The following is a 22,859-nucleotide window of genomic DNA, read 5'->3' on the forward strand; positions in this document are numbered from 1 at the left end:
GAGCAAGTCAGCATGTAGAGAGGCTAGTGAGGAACAGACCAACTCTATAAGAGGGATCAGTGAGGGGAAAAGGGAGGGTAGTAAAGTTTATATAGAAGGTACATCCTGAGCTTTGCCTCTGTGGGTTGAGGGTCCTGGGATATTAATGTATTAAATAGATGTGACAAGCCCTTTTGTGGTCCGTCAGAAATGAGTTTTATTACAGATTTCCTTAACAAGACCCCTTCCCAAGAGTCCCCATCCTGTATTTTGAAACCCAGAGAAGCCATATCTGGGTCAACAATGATGTATCGTCAGGCCTACCCAAGGGCACCAAACATGGTTTTGACGTTTTCCTTGAGCAAAACTCCTCTTTCCTTTTTGTAGTTAAGCCAGAGAACTTTCACAGGCCGAAGACTGCTTTAAAGGTGCCTCTGTCCTGCCCTTTCACACTCTCTCCCAGTGAACTTTCTGAAAAGGTTGGCATTTAGGTTCTTCCCTTTCTCACCCCAACAATCGGGTGAGAGGGAATGTAAAGAGTGGTATGTTTTCTAAGAAAAGGACAGGACCCCTTTCTAGCTCACGCTTGTAATAGAGACCTCTCAGAGACCACTGCATGGGAGCCATATTTAAATTATTGAGATCAAGGGCAGGGTGCTGGTGGATGAAAACCTTTACGCCTCTGTCTCTTAGAAAATCAATAAAGCCATTGAAGCTTGTCCATTTCCCCCAAGTAGTTAATGAGAACAATAGAATTTAGAGTTCCTGGTGTTCCTCTGGAGCTGATTTTGGCAGGTGATAAGCAGCTTGTAAAAGGGCTTATTATTTGAGCAGAGCTTTGACTGCCTGACTTTTAAAGTTGATTATTTATTTTGCATGTTGTATAACAGAGCATTGGGCAATGCTCACAAGAGGCCTTCTGGGTCAGAGAGTAGGGACTTTTCTGGCCGTGTCCTCCCAACAGAACCAGATTCTAGCTGCGGAGCGAGGGGCAAGCTTACAGATGAGGCCCAGGCCACGGCTTTTGTATAGCCCCTAGCCACCAGACAGGCCTTCTCATTCAACAGGGGCTGAATACATCCAAGTTTTCATTAAGTCCTAGGTCAAGGAAAAAATGTGCACGTGTAATTTCTCCAACATATGCTGATGATGCGACCTGCCTTTGAAAGAAATGCTTTTAAAGACCATATTTTGGTCATCTGTTATCAGCGGTCATACATGGGGTCCCTGTCATCTCAGGGAGTAGATGTTCTGAAAGGTAGGGCTTTCTGCGGGTTTTATAGTGAAAAATAGTCAAGAGGTCTTCCCTCCTTTGTGAAGAGTGCCAAACCAAAATTGTCCCCAGCTCTTTCGGTTCCAGCTTTAAAGCATTGTGCCTTCTAACCTAGGTGGTCTACGAGATCTCGACATTTTTTTTTTTAAAGATTTTATGTATTTAGTTGACAGAGAGAGACACAGTGAGAGAGGGAACACAAGCAGGGGGAGTGGGAGAGGGAGAAGCAGGCTCCCCACTGAGCAGGGAGCCCAGTGCAGGGCTTGATCCCAGGACCCTGGGACCATGACCTGGACCATGACCTGAGCCAAAGGCAGACGTTTAACGACTGAGCCACCCAGGCGCCCCAATGAGATCTCAACATTTTAGAAACAGTGAATGAGGGAAGTTGCTTTGCTTTCTATTTTAAACTTTAAAAGTGGATTGAGCCAGGTCCCTCAAGGAATTGAGATGGTCTTGATAGAGAGAAACTTGGTTGTGTCTCCTTTTTCACTTTTCTCTTGTTTGGTTTTGATGGCAACCTGAATTTGTGAGGAAGTTCTGATGTAGAGGCTCTAAGTCAGCTTTGTGTCCAGTGATGGAAGGAAAATGGGAAGTAGGGAGGTGATGGGTGCCTAGGAAGAGAGTTCATGAGCTACTGAATGAATTTTGGATGTCTTATGCTATTTTGGAGACACGTGTCTTGGGAGAGGCAGACTTTACACTTGAAGTTACTGTTTTGGGACGAACCATCCTCCCTCAGAGATAACATTTTGTTGAAGAACGTCTTGGGAAATATGAAATCTGATCATCCTTGTAGAGTTCGTGGGTGTGACCAGGTTAATTTCTTGCGCTAAGGTCTCTAATATTCTGGATGGGCCCCTGCTTTGGCTCCTGTATTAGTCACGATAGGCTAGCCTCTGAGGCAGGAACACATAAACAGCACAGGTTTATTTGTTGCTCGCATAAATAAAGTTTGAGGCAGACCGGTTGGCCCTTTCCTGTCATGTGGCAATGCCATCTGGAACACATGAACTCGAAGGGCACCATGGCAGAGAAGAAGACAGCTGAGAGCCCACGTGCCTTCATTGCCTCATCCCAGAAGGGACGCACCTCACTTCACGCATTTCAGTGACAGGAACTAATCGGCTCGCCCCAACCTAACTGCAAGGGAGATGGGGATATGGAGAGGGGCACCTGCTACATATGGCAGCTACACACGGCCTCTGCTGCATTCCCTGGGATCCAGCTGACCATTAACTTCCCATCCCACTCAGGGAATGTAGGAGTGATGCTGACGTTCTAATTCTGTAACAGACCGCACTGCGATCACCAACCCCCCTCTTCTGTGTGCCAGAGTGCTCGTTTCCTCCAGGGAGAGGAGACAGGACATGCATACACCCCTGTTTGTCACTTACCGTCCTTTTCCCCCCTCGTCACTCACCATGAAACCCCCACTCTCCCTTCTGCTTCTGTCCCTAAGAGTCAAGCTCCATGTAAACATGAGAGTTGCCTCCAGGTCAAACACCTTTGTCACTCCTCCCAGGTTCTGGTTCTGCCTGGAGCTGTGGGAGCAGTTGGATAAGAAAGTGCCAGAGTTGCTCTTTGTGAAGTTGATCTCCCAAGGCCCGGGCAGGCCGTCCATGTCTGCCGTGGTCCTAATGCCTCAGGGTTGACTCAGCTTAAGTTAATTTATGGTGAGTGCTCTGACAAGATCGGGTGAGCAGTACTCTCCGCCGCCTCCCCCCCCCCCATGTCCAGGAGTATCACTGGGAGAGGGAAGGTGGAGCCATTTCCAGATTTCTCGCTGGAAGTGGAGACCAAATTCCCAGAAGGACCTGAGAGGTAAAAAGTGGTTGGTTGTTCCTGACGTGATTCAGTGTTTACCTGAACCATAACCACTGGAGTATACTAGAGTGTGTGTGTATGTGTGTGTATTTATATATATATATAATATATATATTTATGTACATATACATACATATATAAATCCTATGGTACTTGGTGGGTAGGGTTGCCGAGCCCTTACAACAATTTACTTCTGTTGTTTTCCCTTTGAATCTCAGGCATGAACAAATTAAGGCAGTCATTTTGCTCTTAGGGCCTTTAGTGTCTTGCACAGGAAAGGAGTGGGTGGACTCAGTGTAGATGAACCCAAGGAGCGCAGATCAGCCAGACCCGCAGCTTGGCTTCTGCGCCTCTGGCGTAGGTACCCTTCTGAAGGGTAAGCCCTGAACCAGCTGTAAGTAAGCTATGCACAGAGTGGCTGGCTGGCTGATGAGCAGGTTGGTGAAGAAGGGTGGGAGGGGCAGAAATGTAAGGAGGTGGGGTTCAGGAAGGGCTGTATCTCAAGGAGGTGATGATGATCCGTTTTCACTTTCCCTCTTTGGCTTCATTGCTATACTCTGTGTGGGTCTCATTTTCTTGAATCGGGGCAAGGCTCAGCCAGATGTCAGTTCATAAATATAAATCACATCCGCTTTATAGAATCACTGCCAAACTCATTATGGTTCAAAGATTTCTAAGATCCGCGTACAGCAGTCACTTGGGTTGGAGTTTCCCATTTAAATTTATTTCACACAATTCAGCCTTATGTCCTTTATAATGTGTTCTTAATTGTGTCTCAGTTATTTTAGCTGGCACTGCTTTAAAAAGTTCCTTTACGTAATCTTTATTTTTATTTTTATTATTTTTTAAAGATTTTATTTATTTATTTGACAGAGAGAGAGAGACAGCGAGAGAGGGAACACAAGCAAGGGCAGAGGGAGAGGGAGAAGCAGGCTTCTCGCTGAGCAGAGAGCCCCATGCGGGGCTCGATCCCAGGCCCCTGGGACCATGACCTGAGCCGAAGGCAGCCACTTAACTGATTGAGCCACCCATGCCCCTCCTTTACGTAATCTTTAAATCTAGTTTTTGGGCGCCTGGGTGGCTCAGTTGGTTAAGCGACTGCCTTCAGCTCAGGTCATGATCCTGGAGTCCTGGGATCGAGTCCTGCATCGGGCTCCCTGCTCAGCGGGGAGTCTGCTTCTCGCTCTGACTCTCCCCCTCTCATGTGCTCTCTCTATCACTATCTCTCTCAATAAATAAGTAAAAATCTTTAAAAAAATAAATCTAGTTGTGAAAACATCGTTTGAGGGTTGCTGTTTACATTTCCCTTTTCTTTTGCCGTAACACAATTTTGATTCTTCAATTTGACACTTTCACGTCTTCCTCTTCCTATTTCATATCTCTGCTATGATCGCCACTGTCCTCCTTAAGGTCCCTCCTCACCCCCAACATCAAATCCTAAGCTTTTTCCCCTTTTCCGTATCTCTGGTTGGAGATGTTACATATGATTTCTAGTAAAACTTCGAAGTGGTGGAGGATGTTTAACTTTAATGCCAGTTAGAATCTCTCAGACTTATGTGATCACTCCAAGGACTTCAAAGAAATTCACCTTAAAAATGAAAATATTCCACTGTGATACTTCATTTGTCTTCTCCAAATATCTGGAAACTAGGTGAGGACGAGTTTTACCTTTCCTGTTTTACAAATGTCAAATCAAGGTTCAGAGATGATCAATAACATTTTCCACTATCATCATCCTGCTGGTTGGTGGATGTCCAGCCCAAAATAACAAAATGATAACCTGTGGGCTCTGCCTTATTACTTCCAGCTTGGGCTAACAATGATACTGGACAGGCTGAGGGAGCCTTCTCTGCAATATGTGGGGGTTAATGGCCTGGCAGAGGCAGAACTCTGGGGTTAGGAGTCCCCAGAGGGCAGGGACCCCAGCATCTAGGCCATCCTCCTTTTTTATCCTGCGCATAGCTGGGCCTTTGGGGCCTGGCCTAGCTCTCTCAGCAATACCTGGTGGTAATCCTTCCCTACAGAGAATGTGGACACAGTGGGGATTTCGCTGTCAATAACGAACATTTTCAAGTGTTGGTTCTTCAAGTAAGGGGTGGCTGAGGATGGGAGGCAGAATGGCCTTCTCTGCAGCTTGTCAAATGAAGCAATGGCTATGAAAGTGGTTTCTGAATTGTGAAAATATGGAACACACGATGGCTATTGCTATCGCCTTGTAAGTTGCATGTGTCGCTTTTCTCCCAAGACTTTTAGGAAAGATCTCAAGTATTGCTACAGTTAGGAAACTTCAAAAATCACCTTGTTTGGCTTCCTTCTGATAAGTGCCTTTTTTTTTTTCTTGAAGGTAGAACCCATGGCTTATTTATCATTTCCCCCCTAGCTCCATTGAGGTATAATTGGTATACAAAAAAACCTGGAGATAATAAATATATATAATTTGGTGAGTTACGAATGGACCTAGAAGACATTATCCTAAGTGAAATAAGCTGGTCACTAGACAAATGCTGCACCATTCCTTATATTCGAGGTGTCTAAAATAGTCAAAGATATAGAAGCAGACAGTAGGGTGGTGGTTGTCAGGAGATGGGGGGGCACAGGGATGGGGGGTGTCGCTCCATGGGCATAAAGTTACAGTTATACAAGATGAGTAAGTGCCAGATATCTGCTGTAGGGCATAGTGCCAAGAGTTAACAATAGGGTATTGTGCACTTAAACAATTGATCAGTGCATTTTTTTTTTAAATGCCATTGGGTTTCCCTAAGGATCTGTCTAAGCTCGAGAAGTCACCTTTTTCATTTCCTCAGCGCTTCACGTTTCTGGGAACAATGCAGAGATGCTCCTGTGTTGGAAGTTAGAGCAGATCTCCCAAGCCAGTGTTGCCCCTGCTTTGTCAGCACTTGATTTCCTGAAAGAAGAATCTGGCATGGCCTCATGTTTATTCTTAGCTATTCTTCCCAATTTTCTGTCACTCAGAGCTGTCCGAGCCAGGGAGTTGGTGTGGGGACAGGGAATTTTGAGGCCTGGCCTGATCCCAGGCAGATATTCAGTAGCACAACACTTAACCCTAGGCCAGGCTTCTGGCACCTTCTCTTCTCTGGTAATTTGCCCCAATTCTGGAAGGAGAAAAGAGCTATAAACTCCCTCAAACACACAGAGATAGCACTAAAGCCACACACTTTATTCCCTAGGCCTTTTCTAGTGCCTTGTTTATAATTGCAACTAGCTCTAAACAGTTCTGTAATCTGGTTTCCTCGCCGCTGTACAGATTAGAAAGCAACAGGAAGAGATGTTGGAGTGGGGGATGGGGGTGGGGTGGGGAGAAGCTCAGACAAACTGACAAGGGACGTGCCCACTGAAGGCCCGATATCCTGAAAAGGGACAGAAAAACAAAATAGTATAGCACAATGCAAGATGTTGCTTCTGATTACCCTGAGTTAGCTGGGAAAAAGATTTGAGTGAGTTAAGAAATCTGGGAATCATGTAATATATACGTATATATTTCATGTCATCAAAAATACTGTTTAAAAATTTGGGGAGTTTAAAGGATAAGATTCCCTTATCTGCACAAATCCAGTTACTTCTAACTCTGCCCTACCTCGCCTCAACCAGAATTATGAGGTATTTACTGTCATGACATTATAATGCCTTTTTTTTTAGAGTAAGGATCTGGAAGTCCCGAGAGGGACTGAAACTAACACGCATTTTGTGAGAGAGATTCAGGCACTGAGGCAGAATGAATGCCCAAGGGGGCGGGAGTCATTCATTCTCTGATTTGGTCCGCACAGAGGTGTCCCCTTTCAGACCTCCTGGGCAGCCTCCCTCAACTGCCCGGAGTTACTTTCCCACATTTCTGCGATTGGCCCAGGCTCCGGCCTGGGACCCTCCCAGGAAGCCTGAGCTGCGTGGGAGCGCAGCCAAGGGCCTGGGGTCCCCGACAGGAAGTGACTTCAGTCCTTAAAGAAGTCGCTGCCTGCCAGCCCCCTTGTGGCGGGAACCAGCCCAGCCTATTCATCACCGGCTCTGAGGTGGAGAGCGGGGCAAGGCACAGAGGCCGCTGGTCGCGCTCGCGTGGCCTCCGGGCTTTCTGCCCCGCTGCCCCGTGAACCGGCAGGCCTTGGCCGGGAGGCGACGCTGGTTGGGCCGGGGCTTGCGGGCGGCTGTCACGTGCAAGGGCAATCACCACCCCCCTCCCCGCCCCCCGCCTTGTGCTGGTCATTTAAGAGTCTGGCCTCACCCTTGTGCCAGCAGGAAGGTCTGTTTGGCTCGCTGTTCTCCCCGAGCCCCCATCCATCCCGTGACACAGAGTATGCTTGACTTGGCTCAGAGCAAAGAAAGAAACAGCGAGGCTGCTGAGCCCATAGAGCTGTCGGAAGCAGGTCTCACTTGGCCCTTGGAATTGTAATGCCTTGGCTCAGCCTTTTGCCGCCCTTCCCGCTTTCCCTGTTCTGGCCCTTAACGTGCTCCAGCGAGGGCTGGTGGCTAATTGGGAACTGCACTGCACCCACCATCGGAGGGGAGGGGGGGATGATTCTTTGGGCGGTAGAACTACTAAGCAGGGCACTAAAATGGGGTCGAGCACTGCGCAGGGACTCAGGCCGACCATGCTGTGTGGTCCCGCATCAGCCGGGGACCGCTGTGTGATCTTAGATCTCATAGCCATCTGCCTGAGCGGGTGGGGGCGATGCTTCTAGGAGAGGACGCCTAAGCTCTAAGCACGAAACCTTCCATCCTCTTTCCTTTTCAGACGGACAGAAACCTCTTGGTCCATCCCCGAGAGTGTCTTCTCTTTTTTCCCTTGGTACCCATGTTCCCCTTCACGGGAGCCTCGCTTTGGGTGAAGTCGTTGTTAACCGATTTCTTTTGGAGGCTGCCCTGGGAATAGGGAAAGATTGTTTAGAGAAGCGTAAGTGCTGGGGGTTTTGACTTTGGAACTGCCGTCTGGAATTCAGGATGAATAGTTAGTGTAGTCCCATCTGGAATTTCAATCACGGAGTCACAGGGAGAGGAGCCCAGCTCCCCGTCCGTGACGCAGTGAGATTGGCCGCTCGACCACTCAGCCTCAGTTTGCTCTCTAGCAAGTGATGGGGGGGCACAGAAGGAATATGCCGTACCATCACCTCTCGTACTCAGCCGTGCCCAGAAAAAGCAGGGGAGTGCCTGCGGAGGGTGAGGCAGCAGGCTTGGACACGGATACCCAGCAAGTGACCGACTGTATTCAGTGCCCACTGCTGGGCAACTGAGCCAGGCATTATGGAGTAGGGAGACTAAGAGGACAGCTTTCTTCAAACAAACCCTACCTGTTCTTGCTTTTGGGTCTCCATCAAGTTGTTTTCTCCAATTGGCATGCCCTCCTTCTCCTCTTAGCTTATGCAAAATCCTGCCCATCCAGCAAGTCCCACCTCTTCCGCTAAGTTCAGCACACTTTTCCTGAGGACTCCCACTTACCCAGCCCTCTTTGGGGGCATACACAGATGAAGAAAGGCTTAGTCCCTATCCTCAGGCGGACCGAGCTCTATCATCCTGTTTGCTTCACGCTCGTTCCTTTCTCCTCTCTGGCTGAAACTTAAGCCCTCTGAGGGCGCTGGCTGTGTTTCGAGGGTCCCACAACCGCTCCAAGTTGGGCGAGTCACTAGAAGGACTCACAAGCCACAACAGCAGGTTTTATCCGCAGCTCAGGTTTTCACAGCGAAGGATTCAGAGATAGGCGGCTGGAAAATGTAGGCCTCAGCCAGGCCCGGGCTTTTAGGTTCTTCCCCATCGAGGGCGACCCAGCAGCAACTAGCAGCAAACTACAGGGACACCTGTGACATGTCTCTGCCCAGGAGAGCCTGCTCAAGCCTCAGGGTCTGAGGCTTCTATGCAACACAGCTCAGGATTCCAGCATCGAAACCAGGTACATCATGGATCTTGTTAGACAATTCTGAGAGGTCCTCATACAACTGGCGCCATTGCTCTGGGCATACAAAACAACATCATCAGTCAGAGACATAGAGAACCTTCTGAGGGCTATGCTCCCAGGGGTGGGTCCAGGGTCACTTATGATTCGAGGCTCCCCTGGGGACATGCAAGGAGTGATCAACAAGACCTTCTGCATTAATGTTCTCTTCTAAGCTGTGTCTTCTCCATTTCCCATATCCTCTCAGAAGATCCTCTTGGCACAGAGTCACGCCAGACCTGAGCTCCCCTCTGAGCTCAAGACTCGCGTATATTTCACCATCTACCTGCCATGTCCGGTCCCATAAGCATTGGCACCCCCACCCGTCAGAATCTGCACTCGAATCCCTTAGCCTGCTCTTCTCCGTCTCAGGAACTGTCAGCATCGTTTGCTCTGTTGCTCAAGCGCCGGAGTCAGGCTGTGATCCTTGACTCTCTTCTGCTCACCTCCCACAGCCAGTCAGGGATTCCCAATGGCTCTAACTCTGAGGCACATCCCAGATGTAACTACCTCTCATTCTCTCAGCCACCCTTGTCTAGAGCACCATCAGCTTTCATCTGGATTACTCGCCTTCTAAGTGTTTCTGTTTGTCTCCCTGATGGCCTGTTCCCCACTCACCACCCAGAGTGATCCTTCAGAGTGTAATACCAGATATGTCACTGCTATTCACAACCTCTGATGGCTTCTCAACAGGCTTGGATTAAAATTCAAACCTTGTAGTCTGCTGCTCACTCATCATGCTCTAGCCTCACACCAGTGAGTGGATCGGTTTCCTCCTCATGTGATCTGCCTTCTTCCAGGACTGTTCTTCCCCTAACCCTTCAAACGCTTTACGTTTGTTTTTTTTTTTTAAGATTTATTTATTTATTTATTTAAGTCAAAACCCCCAGCACTTACGCTTCTCTAAACAATCTTTCCCTATTCCCAGGGCAACCTCCAAAAGAAAGGGGCAGAGGGGGAGAGAGTCGCAAGCAGACTCCACGCTGAGCATGGAGCCCCGATGTGGGGCTCTATCTCATGACCCTGAGATCATGACCTGAGCTGAAACCAAGAGTGCCACCCAGGTGCCCCTCACATGCTTTACGTTTTACTTCCACTGTCATTCCCTCACGGAGACCTTCTCTGACCACCCTATCTAAGGCAGCCTTGCCCCTCCCCTCATCTGAAATCATGATTATTGATTTATGTATTTGTTGTCATGCAACACTGCCTAGAATGGAAGCTCATGAGAGAAGACCCTCCTTTTTTTTTTTTTTTTTTTTGTCTTGCCCACAGTAGTAGCTCTAGCCCCTGGCACCATGCCAAATTCAGAGTAGGGATTCAGGAATATTTGTCAATGAGCGCAGTAGGTAATTAATCAGTAATCAGCATGTGATTACGAACTGGTCTCTGCCCTTAAAGGTTTACATTCTACTGAAGAGTTGAGTAGGAAAAAGCGAAATCTACAGAAAACTTCTATGCTTTCTGGCATCCAACATAGGACAGGTCAGCGTCCTGGGCAGGAGACACTAGCAACCGATGGGCAGTATCACACAGCTGACGTCTACCCAGCCCAGCGTTCTCTTTGACTGGCTTCGAGGGGCTCTTTGAGGGGAGGCGCCGGCAGCCTGGAAATTCCAAATGGAAGACAAAGATCGTGGGAGCTGAGGTCTTTGCCAGAGGAGCAGCCCCAACTATGCTTGCCCCGGGCCTCTGGCTTCTTCAGAGCCTGGCCGTGTGGGTCTCGAGAGATCCTGTGGATGGTCTGATATTGTTTAATAAATTTCTGTTCTGCTTAAACTAGTCAGAGTGGATTCTGTAGTTTGCAACTAAGAATCTATTCTATCTAATCGGTTGAGAAAAAAAAAAAAAAGGTTGAAAATCAGAATCCTGGGGCGCCTGGGTGGCTCAGACGGTTAAGCATCTGCCTTTGGCTCAGGTCACGACCCCCCAGCGTCCTGGGATTGAGACCCACATCGGGCTCTCTGCTCAGCGGGGAGCCTGCTTCTCCCGCTCCCTCTGCCTGCCGCTCCCCCTGCTTGTGCTCTCTCTCTCTCCCTCTCTATCAAATAAATAAAATCTTAAAAAAAAAAAGAAAATCAAAATCCTGACTCGTAACCGACATTGAAGCTTGAATGGAAAATGTTAAAATTATACGGACATGGGAGGCATTGCTTCAAAACCGAACCAATACACATAACTGTATCAAAGTGACATGCCAAGTTTGAGGCGGAGTAATTTATTTAGTCATATGCCTGGGGAAAATTGTTTATGTTTTATGTGTTTGTAAAGCACCATTAAAAAAAACGAGCATCTGCTTCTTTAAGTTTTATGCTATTATAGTCCAGTGTAATTTTTATTACCAGTGTATCAGTTACTAAATTCAAAGAGACTTAAATTATTTTAAAAAGGCAAAACTAAACTGCAGCATGAAAGAGACTTTTAAAATATTTTATTTTATTATTTTTTAAAAAGGTTTTATTTATTTATTTGACAGAGAGAGACACAGTGAGAGAGGGAACACAAGCAAGGGGAGTGGGAGAGGGAGAAGCAGACTCCCATCTGAGCGGGGAGCCTGATGCGGGGCTTGATCCCAGGACCCTGGGATCATGACCTGAGCCGAAGGCAGACGCTTAATGACTGAGCCACCCAGGCACCCCGAGACTTTTAAAATATTTTAAAAATGCAAAACTAAACTGCAGCATTAAAAGTGGTAATTTGGGTGATATAAAACTATAAACAAAAGCAAGGAAGAGATTACCATAAAAATCAGCCTAGTGGTTAATTTTAGGATTGGGCTATATGCATCAGGCTTCTGAAGCAGCTAGTGAAGTTCTATTTCTTGATGTAGATGATTATAAAAAGGTATTTACTTTATAATACCCTTATCAAGATCTATGGTTTTCTATATGTTATAGTTTGCAACTAAAAATGGTTAAAAAATGAGCATATCAACTACTCAAATGTGAATTATTTTTGTGTAGATGTCCCTGTGTGTTTTCATTTTAGCATCTCTTAAGACTTTGTTATGGATTTTTGTCTCTGGGAACAAGTGAGTTCTTATATAAGTTTAACAGAGAGCATAAAACATATATCATTTCTTATACTCAAAATCATACGAATGAAAACAAAACACCATTTTTCCCCCTATCAAATTGGCAAAGACTTAAAAAGATGTTATTATTCAGTGTTGGCGAAAATATGAAGAGACGGGTACTTACGTGCCCTGCTGGTAGCCATGTAAATGAGTACGATTTTTCTAGTAAGCCATTTTGTGGTCCAGAACAAGGGCCTTAAAAATATTCACACTTGTTTTTTACCCTGTGAACGGAGTTCTAGGAATTTTATGTTGAGGAAATGATCGGAGATGTTCAAGAAAATAAACGTGCAAGGATGTTCTTACAGCAGCTTTGTAATAGCGACGTCTTGGAAGCAGGAGGAATGTTGACCAGTGGGGAAGTAGTAACATCCCCAAGTGAAATAGTATGCAGCCATCAAGATGATGCTTTGGAACATAGACACATAGAATGGTGATGATGATGATGCTGGTGGCCAACATTTATTGATCACTTACTATTTGCTGGGGACTCTTAAACCTCTTTACCTGAATTCTCTCATCCTTGCAACACTTGGGTAGAGTAATTTATTTAGTCTAGTAGTATCTCATTTTATTTAGCGAGTAGTATCTCATTTTGCAGATGAGAAAACTGAGGTTCAGAAAGGTTCTGTAACTTACCCAAGCAACAGGGCCAGGGCCTGAATCCAGGCCTGGATACTGGCATTTCCAGAAAGGCTGTTAACAGTACTAATATTTAGGTGGTGGGAGTAGAGTGATTCTTATTTTCTACTTTATATTTTCCTTTATGGTCGAAATTTTATAAAAGGCACACTTATCAATATTGCAACCAGGAAACAAGAGGAGCTCCTGCCAGATATTCCTGCCACACAGGGAAATGCTCTCTGACTTCTAGTGGAAGTGTCCAGGAATGGGAGTAGGGCCAAGAGTCTTGAGGCAGGAAATACTAAATTGTTTCCTTGGGCTCGGCTTCTCGGGCTCCCTGACTAGTCCAGGTTTTTCCTCAGAACACTGACTGCCACCTAACTACAGACTGGCAAGCAGCTGCCTTGGTCTGGGTTCCTTGCTTCTGTACAAGTGGAATCTGGCTGTGGACAGGAAGGGCATGTGGACAGTGACAAAGGGCAGGAACTGTCTGCTTTCTGAATGTTCTTTTTTTTTTTTTTTAGATTTTATTTATTTATTTGAGAGAGAGAGAGGGAACACAAGCAGGGCGAGTGGGAGAGGGAGAAGCAGGCTCCTCTCGGAGCAGGGAGTCCAACGCGGGGCTCGATCCCAGGACCCCGTGATCACGATCTGAGCCAACACTGCACCGACAGAGCCACCCAGGCACCCTGCTTTCTGAATTTTCTGCTAAAACTGCCTTCCCTAAATTCTTGCATTTCACACTGCTTGCCTGAGAGCCGTGCGTTAGGCAGCAGGAGCTCTGATTGGGCGCTTCTGTATCCTTCGCTGCCACCTCAGCCTTCATGCCAGGGGTCAGGTAGCCTCCTTCTGGCTCTGGGTAGGAACAACCTTGGTTAGTCCAGGAGGACTTGCGGCTCCCAGTGGGTCACCGTGACTTCGTCCTGTATCAGCTGCATCCCCTTCCACCGGGTCTCAACCAATCTCTTCTCCAGACTTGGATCTTCTGAGGGAAGACAAGGCAAGAAAACACAGTAGACCCAGCATGAACCCTTCTCCAGGCCCGGGAAAGGCTTATTCAAAAACCCTGCCTTCCTAAGAACAAATCAGTATATGGAAGAAAGACACTCGGGGAGTTTGCCCCAAGGTTAACTGCGAGACCTGGAAATGAAACCTCGCTCTCCTGCTTCTTAGGCCCCCCTGTGCTGTCTATATTTAGCCAAGCTGCCCTGAGCCTTGTCCACCTTGTCTGAGCGCCAAAGTAGGCACACAGTTTGCTCATAAACATTCCTGTGCTTGCCAGCTCACGCCTGCCAAGCATTTAGATGTTGGTTTCAAAATGCGAGCCTCCCCCTGCACCCAGGTCCCAGGGCCTGCAGGGAATACACACCAGGGGGTCAACAGCCTGAGTTTTTCCCGAAGCCAAGTGACCTCAGCCAAATGGCCTAAAATGAAAGGCGTGTCTCTCACTGCTTCATCTTGGCAGGGGCTCAGCGAATGACTCCCTCTCAGACCCACTGTTCCTGGTCACAGTTCTTTGAGTGTGTTGACCTACTTTCTCCCCTTCAGAGGGAAGACAGAAACCAATACATGTCTCCAGCGAGTACTCTTGCTTTCAGGAACATGGATTCTGTCTTCTGCCCCCTGGTCCTTCCCATGCTCCATTATCACTCTGCTCTAAGCACTTGGAGCATGACTGCATCAGAACCCTGAGTGTTGCTTACTGTCCCCATTTTACAGCTGTGTTCTCAGAGATAGCGTGCCCCACACATCCCAGGGACAGGGAGGGGGCAGAGCCTGCCCAGCCTGCCTTTCCCTGCCACAGCTCATTGTTAAGTGGCACAAACTGCATCGAAGTTGCTTCTGCCTCAGAATCTTCTGGAAATCATCGGGGGGGGGGTGTCTCTGATTTTGGCCACCTTATACCATGTGCCTGGACTCATTATGGACTGAGAGACATTCAGCTGGAGACCCCAGGCTTGACTCTTTAGTATACCTTTGGTGTGGGCCTCCAGGAAAAGTCTTGGGGGGCTCAACTCTTTAGTCACCTTGACAGAACCCCTCTTTGGACAGTGTGTACAGGTGACTCTCAAATACCCACACGGAGATTTTCTATGGTGACTCGATCATTGTAGACTCTTTACTCTTCCCAGTCCGCACGCTCTTGCCCACCTCCTCTAGCCGTTGGCCGGATTCAGCTTGGAAAATATATACTCGTTTTAATGTCAAGCTGAGAAAAGTTAATTAGAGGCATAAATCTGCCGGGGTTCCGAGGAAGGGTGTGGATGGGTCACATCATGTATTTGAGTGCCTTTTGGATTATCGGCTGGCTTTAATAACCCGCCACATCCATCCTCCATGACCATGGGTGAGTGAGTGTATCTTGGTTAGCTCCACTATCCCTGGGGGTACTTTGTCTCCTTTCTTCCCCCCTCATCCCTGTGTGCAGGGCAGATAATAACCTGCCTGCCTTCTAGCATCCTATCACTTTTCATTTACATCGGGTAACTTGGGATTTTAAAAAAAGGTTCTGGGTCTTTTTTACCAGCTCCAAAATCCTATCGGAGTCCTAGTGGCCCCCAGCTGGGCCCGGCTTAGGGCGAGGCCTCCCTCAGGAGAGCGGAGCCGGCAGCAGGTGGTGAGGCGGGGTGTGGCCAGGGTCTCTGCTTCTCGGGGACCTTCCAGCCTTGTGGCCCCAAAGGGGCTGTCCCTCCCGCCCCCCCAATCATCCGGGTGGGAGGCAGCATGAGAGTGAACCACCACCGGAGCTCCGCATTCCCAGAACCAGAGAGAGGAGGGGGCCGACGGGATGGGGCTGAGGACGAACTGCAGGCAGCGGATGGAAAGGGTGACATTGCCAAGGAGGTGAACGATGGGGCCGGGGTGGGGGGGCAATCGTGAGAGTTATTACCTTAGCGTATGTCTCCGAGTTGCCCCAGGACCCTGAAGTGAGAGGAGCCCAACTGGCAGAGCGGAGAGAAGGCTTCGGCCGCATCAGAGAGAGCGCGCTGTCCTAGAAAACGCCCCGTCAGGCGGGAAATGGGCTTTGTCGCCGCTCTGTCACGGGGTGGCAGCAGCCACCTGCGGCTTCCCAGCGCTTGAAATGTGACTAGGGTGCCCGAGGCACTGGATTTTTAATTTAATTTTCTTTGAATGAATTTAAGTGTCCCGAGCCGCACGTGGCTGGTGGCTATCCAGCGGGGGGGGGGGTGGGGGGGGGGGCGGTTGCAGCTCCGATGACGGGGTGGGCAGTAGGGGGACCCCAGGCGACCGGAAACCGGCTGCCACGGCGGTTCACGGCCGCCCCTGGCATTCGTCCCGGTTGGTTGGCCGCTGACTACCTCTGCAGCCTGGGACAAGTTACGTCCCCTCTGTGAGCCCGTTGTCCCACCTGGGAGATGGAGAGCAGAGCCGCGCTGACCGCGCAGAGGGCTACCGGAGGCACTGAGTGCATGTGGACCTCGTCACCGGGTGCCTGGCATCCACGGAGCTCCCCGGAAATGGTTGCGGGGGCGACGCCTTGTGTCAAGGTGTCATGACGTTTACCTTATGACATCTTATTTTCCTGTGCCTTGGCCCTAGTCACCGGACACCGAGAAATCAGCCCTACCTTGCCAGTGCCTCGAGGCATGAGGATAATGGCCTGTGCCCCGACTGACTCCCTTGAGCGCCCCAGCAAAAGATCCGTTATTTGATTTTGGAACTTTATTGTGTCTGAGCTTTGCATGAAATGAGATTTGAAAATGAAAGAAAGGGTGAAATAGTCAAGGTCAGAGTAGTAACATGAAAAAAATCACAGGCCCCACAGGCCCCATTTCCCATCCATTGAACAGGCATTTATTTACTGAATCTATACTGAGAGACTAGTGCTTACAAGCACAGACTCTGGGCTTGTATCCACTACTTACTAGCTGTGTGACCTTGGGCAAGTTACTCAACCCTCTCTGTCTCTATTTCCTTATTTGTCAGTGGGGCATAATAATAGTACCAATCTTTCAGGTTGTTGTGAAGAATCAATACATGTAAAGCACTTACGGACTTACTTGGCACTGATGAGCACTTGATAAATATTGGCTGATGTGATTACTATATGCTGGTACCACGATCGGGGCACTTTAAAGGGACCCCGGTGGCAGCAGTGAGGGGCAAGACTGGCGGCAGAGTTACCAGCTAAGAGACGATTGTGGTATTCCAGGCATGAGATGATGAGATCGAGGGACTGATGGACCTATTGCAGGGACGGAAAGGTGGGGAATGGCACTGGAGATGTTAAGAGGTCCGATCCACTGATGAAGAAGGGATAGAGGATACGGAAGGAGGACCACTTTTGGAGAGCAGACGTCTATGTGGTCATTTCGGGACACATTGGGTTTATGAAGACAGTCTGGTAGTGGTTCTGGAACTCAGGGAAGAAAGAGGTTAGGATTAGGGGTACAAATGCAGAAGACCTTAGAACTCTGTGTCAGGCCCTCTTATTTCTCTTTCTCCACTTTCTTCTGAGGTGATTCCCATTGTTTTCCATGCCATCTTTAGGCTGATGAATTTGTTTTCAAACTTCCATCTCTAGCCCTGACCACCTGACTAATGTCTAGACTTCTATATACAGCCAGCTACTTAGGATCTCCAGCTGGATGACTAACACACATCTCAAATTTAATATGTGCAAACCCCTATTCTTAAATCCATCCCCACCCCCACTCACTCCTCCCTCAGTCTTCCAGTCGTAGTGAATGGTACCCACCATCTACCTAGTTGCTCAAGCCCCAAAACCTAAGGGTCACATGCTCTGGTTGTTTCTTCAGGTCACTTTTGTAGGCATCCCTTCCTCTGCCCACCCCTTTAGAATCTCCTTTTACTCTTCAGGCTCTCCTTGAAGTGATGCTAAGACCATACATTTCCTATGGCTTCAAGCATCCGTTCCCTGACTCATTCATTCTGCAAATATTCATCAAGCACCTGCTAGGTACTGTGCCGAATGCTAGAGATTCAGTAGGAGCAAGGAACAGAGAGGCACCACACTCATGGAGTTTGTATTTGAGGGGTGGGGAAGACGTGTAATAAACAAACTGATAAATGAAACATGATTTCAGATGATAGTAAGGGAGATAATAAAACAGGATGACGTGATGAGACACTGACCAAGGTCAGGGCCTACTTAGTCGGGATGACCAGGGAAGGCCTCTCTGAGGAGCTGACATTGGAGCTGAGACGTGGATGATGGGAGAACATTGTAGGCAGGTGCAAAGACCCTCAAGAGGGGAGAAATTATAGGAGCCTAGCAAATGGGGATAACAAGATGGGCTAAGATTAGAGATTTAGGCAATGGCTCTATCTCATTAGGTCAAAGTAAAGAGCTTAGATATATACACAGTGCAACTGAAAGCTCTTGGAGGGTTTTGAAGCAGGGAGACGGATATGGCATGATTTCCATTTTTAAAAGTTGGCTCTGGCTGTTGTGTGGAGAATGGCCTTTACAAGCTGGGAGACCAGGGAGGAGACTGTTGCTTTGATCCAGGAGAGACAGCAGTGGCTGGGATTACATGGGAGGCCAAGGCCAAGGAGAGAAGGAGGAGCGAGAGATGGGCATGTTAATCAGGGATCAGACTGATGGAATTCGTGGGATGAGGGATGGGAGAGGAGGGGGAGGAAGGAATCAAAGGTCCTAGCCCAGTACCTGGCAGGTGCTCGGTGAATATTTGCGGAATGAGTGAGCCATCCTCCAGCCAGGGTGGAGGTTGCTGAGGCCACGGGAAAGGTTATGGTCTTAGCATCACTTCAAGGAGAGCCTGAAGAGTAAAAGGAGATTCTAAAGGGGGTGGGCAGAGGAAGGAATGCCTACAAAAGTGACTTGAAGAAACAACCAGAGTGGTAGGAGGAGGAACAGGGAAGTGTGATGTTACAGAAGCCAGCCCCGCTTCCCTCTCCAGAAGTAACCAATTCTAACAGATGGGTGGGTATCCTTCCAAATCATCTTCTATGTATTTACATACATTCACAAATGTTTATATTACATGCATATGTAGTTTTTTTGGTTTTTATATAAATGAGCTCATAGTACATGCATTATTCTTTCACTTGCTTTCTTAAAAAAAAATAACAGCTTTATTGAGCTACAATTCACATACCATACAATTCACACATTTAAAGTGTACAATTCAGTGGTTTTGTAGTATATTCACAGATCTGTGCAACCACTGCCATAGTCCATTTTTAGAACGTTTTCATCGCCTCCGGAAGAAACCCTGTTTCCTTTAGAAGGATCACTCCCTTATCACCTGCCCCCTCCCCCCAATCCGAAGCGACCACTGATCTCCTTTCTGTTTCTACAGATTTGCCTCTTCTGGGCTTTCATATAAACGGGAGCATATCCTCTGTGGTCTTTTGTGACCGGCTTCTTTCACTGAGCACCACGTTTTCAAGGGTCCTTTATGTGGTAGCATAAACCAGAATGTCCTTTCTTTTTATTGCCAAGTAATATTCTATTGTATGTATAGACCACACTGGGTTTAGCCATTTATCAGTTGGTGGACACTGGGTTGTTTCCTACTTTTGGCTATTGTGAATAACATCGTTACGGACACTCGATGACAAGTGTCTGTATGGACACACATTTCCATGTCCCTTGAGTGTCTACCTAGGAGTGGAATTGCCAGGCCATGTGATAATCTATGGTTGACATTTTGAAGAACTGCTGGACTGTCTTCCGAAGTCACTGTAACCTCCAGTCATTCTACACCCCCACCAGTAGTCTCCGAAGGTCCCAGCTGCTCCGCATCGTCACAAACGCTTGTCAGTGTCTACCCTTCTGATGATAGCCACGCTAGGGGTGTGATATCACTTACTTTTCTAGGTAACGTGCCTTGAATGTTTTTCCATATTGGCACGTATCGATCTCTCGTGCACTGAACTGCTGCGTAATATTTCAGAGACCACTCTTTTCGAGACGCTCCTGTCTATATCACTGTGTTCTGTCCTCCCCCAGGGCGCAGCAGCCTGGAGGTGGGAATGGCCGTGCTGGATGACCGCATCGATCCGGATTTGGAAGTTGTGAGGCAGCTAAGGCAGGAGGATGAGGTGAAGAACGGTGTTGCTGGTTTATGGTGAGAGGGTACTTGAAGTGAGTTACCAACCCTGGCACATATCGGTCCTGGTAAGTGACAGTGACGAGGAACTGCAGTGTTGACTACAGCGTAGTGCCAGACCCTAAAAGCAGGTTTTGCAGGAGAGCAGAGAGCTAGTTTTTTGTCTTGTTTTGCACTTACCCATTTCCTCTGTTGAGTTCGTTTCTTCCCTCCTTCTTTCCTTTCTTCCTTCCTTCTTCCCTCCTTCCTTCCTCCCTCCCTCCCTTCCTTCCTCCCTCCCTTCCTTCCTCCCTGCTTCCTTCCTTTCTAAGATTGCATTGTTCACTGCCTTGTCTTTTCAGATGATTCAGAACATAATAGGACCTTGTTTTGGGACTCAGAGTGGCCATTCTGACCGTCTGCTTTTGCCCTGGACCTCTGAGGCATGTAGGAATATGTCTTTCTCCATTAAATGGGTCCCAGATTTCTGTGCTTTTGAAATTCCATCTGCTTCAGCTTCCAGCTTTACTCGTTTTGGTGTCAGAGACTGCGATCAGCGTTAGTCTAGGTTCTTCTAATACACAGGTTTTTGACCAGGGACTGACCTCATGCATCTCCTATGAAGTTTCTGGGTTTCATGATAGCAATTTTACCTGCTATTTAGATGGGGTTTTTTCTCTTTTAGATTTGTGGTTACATTATGGTAGAGGTTATGAGGAATCTGATCTCCAGAGAAGGGTTGGTGCCTCTTTAATTTGATACAAGCTATTTTGGGTGGGCGAGTTTTCCAGCATTGAAGAATGTCAATGAATAAGTTTGTGTTCATCTTACCCACATTTTTTTTTTAAGATTTTATTGATTTATTTGACAGAGAGAGACACAGCGAGAGAGGGAACACAAGCAGGGGGAGTGGGAGAGGGAGAAGCAGGCTTCCCGCGGAGCAGGGAGCCCGATGCGGGGCTTGATCCCAGGACCCTGGGATCATGACCTGAGCCAAAGGCAGACGCTTAATGACTGAGCCAGCCAGGCGCCCCTAGCCACACTCTTTTTAATGGTAGGGACCTGCCCTGTTTAATACAGCAACCACTAGCTCCATGTGGCTTTTACAACTCAAATAGAAATTAAATGAGTAAATCAAATTACAAATTCAGTGCCTCAGAAGTAGTGGCCACATTTCAAGTTCTCAGTAGTCGTGGGTGGTGAGGGGCTACCCTCCTGGAGAGAGCAGATATCGAATGTTTCCATTATCACAGATGGTCCTATTGGACAGCAGTGGTCTCGTCTCTGAGCCAATCTCCTCTTGGGTTTCACCTTCCCAGACAGGAGAGTCTCCTGCTTTTAGCAGCAGCTACATTCATCCTAGCCCGCAATACCCCCTGACCTCCCACCCCTGATCGGGTCACCTGTCCTCTGTCAGCGTGCTAGTCTCCTGTTGTTGCTGGCCTACATGCCTTGGCTCATGCCCCCCTCCTCCGTCTTCAGAGCCAGTGCAGAGTATCTTCAGATCTCTCTCACACTCTCTGACCTCTGCTTTCAGAGTCACACTGCCTTCTCGGACTCTCACCCTCCTGCCTCTCTCTTATATGAACTCTGGCATTTGATCAGACCCACCTGGATAATCCAGGACCATCTCCCCATCTCAGTATCCTTAACGTAATCACACCTGCAAAGTCCCTTTTACTATGTAAGGTAACCTATTCACCGTTCCCGAGGACTAGGACATTGGACGTTTTTTTTGGGGGGGGGGGTCATGATTTTCAGCCTACCATAATGGGCAGTGGTCTCCAGTGGCATCTTGTTTTCCTTGAGGACCAGGGCTGCACAAAGTATGCCACACACTGATGTCCTGAGCTTTTACACAAAGGGAGGAGAGTGTTTTAAAATCTTATTTTCTGCCACCGTCCCATCTGGAAATACCAAATTTTGGTGGTTCTGACTCCTCAAAATACGATCCTGTGAATATAGTAGCATTGGAGTATCTTAGAGGCAAGACAGATCCACAGCTAACTCCATGTCCTGTCGGAGTGTTTGCCCCACTCTAACACAGACTCCATTTTAGGGCTGCTCTCGATACCAGCCTCTCTCCTCTCTGTCTCTGTCTCCGTCTGTCTCCCTGTCTCCCTCTGTCTCTCTCTTTCGTGCGTGCGCGCACGCGCACACATACACACACACACACACACCAAAAAAACACAACAACCTGGGAGCTTTCTATATTAACCAAGGCAAAGCCACCTGAGCTTCTTTTCCCAGAAAAGGGAGGCAGATGAAAGCCTGAGTCATTGCTAGGAGCAGCAACAGCAGAAACCAGTGCAAAATTGGTCTTCTATTTTCAGTCCGGACAAGACGGCATAGACTCATTTCTCCTTGCTCCTCCCCACTAAGTATAACTATAAATCCTAGAAATAATTCAAGAGGCAACCGAAGAAGAATTCCAAAAGGTGTAAAGAGGAAGGCAGAATGGTTAGGGACCCCAGGACTGGAGGAGCATCCTAGTAGCAAGGCACCTTATGACTTCCTGCCCAACAGAAGAAGCTGAACCAGGCCCAGCATTTCCTAGCCCCCAGCCTAGCAACAGGAGGTGGCTCAGGTAGGCAGCTTCTTCCTCGGGTTTGAAAGGGAGTCCTGCTGACAACATCAGTGGGCCTGGCAACTCCAGCAAAGGGAATCTAGCAGGGAGCCCCTCTGACACTCAGCAGCCGGGGCTGCTGGCCAGTCTGGCACCAGGCCAGACTCCTTTCCCTTACCACAAGATACGGTGCAGCCGGGCCATCATCAAGGGCAAATCCGGCCACAGCAAATACTCTGGCCCAGGAAGCCTGTTTGGGCCCGTGGTCCTGAGAGTGCCCTCTCCCTATGAGAGATACCAGGATGCTATACAGCATGGGCAAGGGAGGTTCCACCAGAGCAAGCAAAACCAGGGAAGATTAGTTGTTTCCACAGACTCCAGACTCACTTCTTCCACCTCTAGGCCTCAGGCAACCTAGCCTGATGGAGCACCTTCAGCTCCCTTAGGCGGCACCAGCGTGGACCAGTGGGGGCCCCCGTCAGCACATTAACAAGCAGACCAAAATAGCATGGCAGAGGCTCTGAGAAATAAATTGTCAT

At 48.1% G+C, this 22,859-nt stretch overlaps 1 long non-coding RNA gene across 2 annotated transcripts in view; it reads left to right on the forward strand.

The window, feature by feature from the left end:
* Positions 1–22,859, forward strand: part of LOC123837289 (uncharacterized) — a 57,408-nt gene that overhangs the window by 17,083 nt on the left and 17,466 nt on the right. For both annotated transcript variants that reach the window (XR_006789190.3, XR_010406232.1), the window contains exon 5: positions 19,676–19,843. This is a non-coding gene — a long non-coding RNA (uncharacterized LOC123837289). The remainder of the gene's footprint in view (positions 1–19,675; positions 19,844–22,859) is intronic.

Source organism: Mirounga angustirostris, unplaced genomic scaffold (assembly GCF_029215605.1).
Source record: "Mirounga angustirostris isolate CCGP_5_RB_7025 unplaced genomic scaffold, mMirAng1.0.hap1 SCAF_11, whole genome shotgun sequence".
Classification (NCBI taxonomy): domain Eukaryota; kingdom Metazoa; phylum Chordata; class Mammalia; order Carnivora; family Phocidae; genus Mirounga; species Mirounga angustirostris.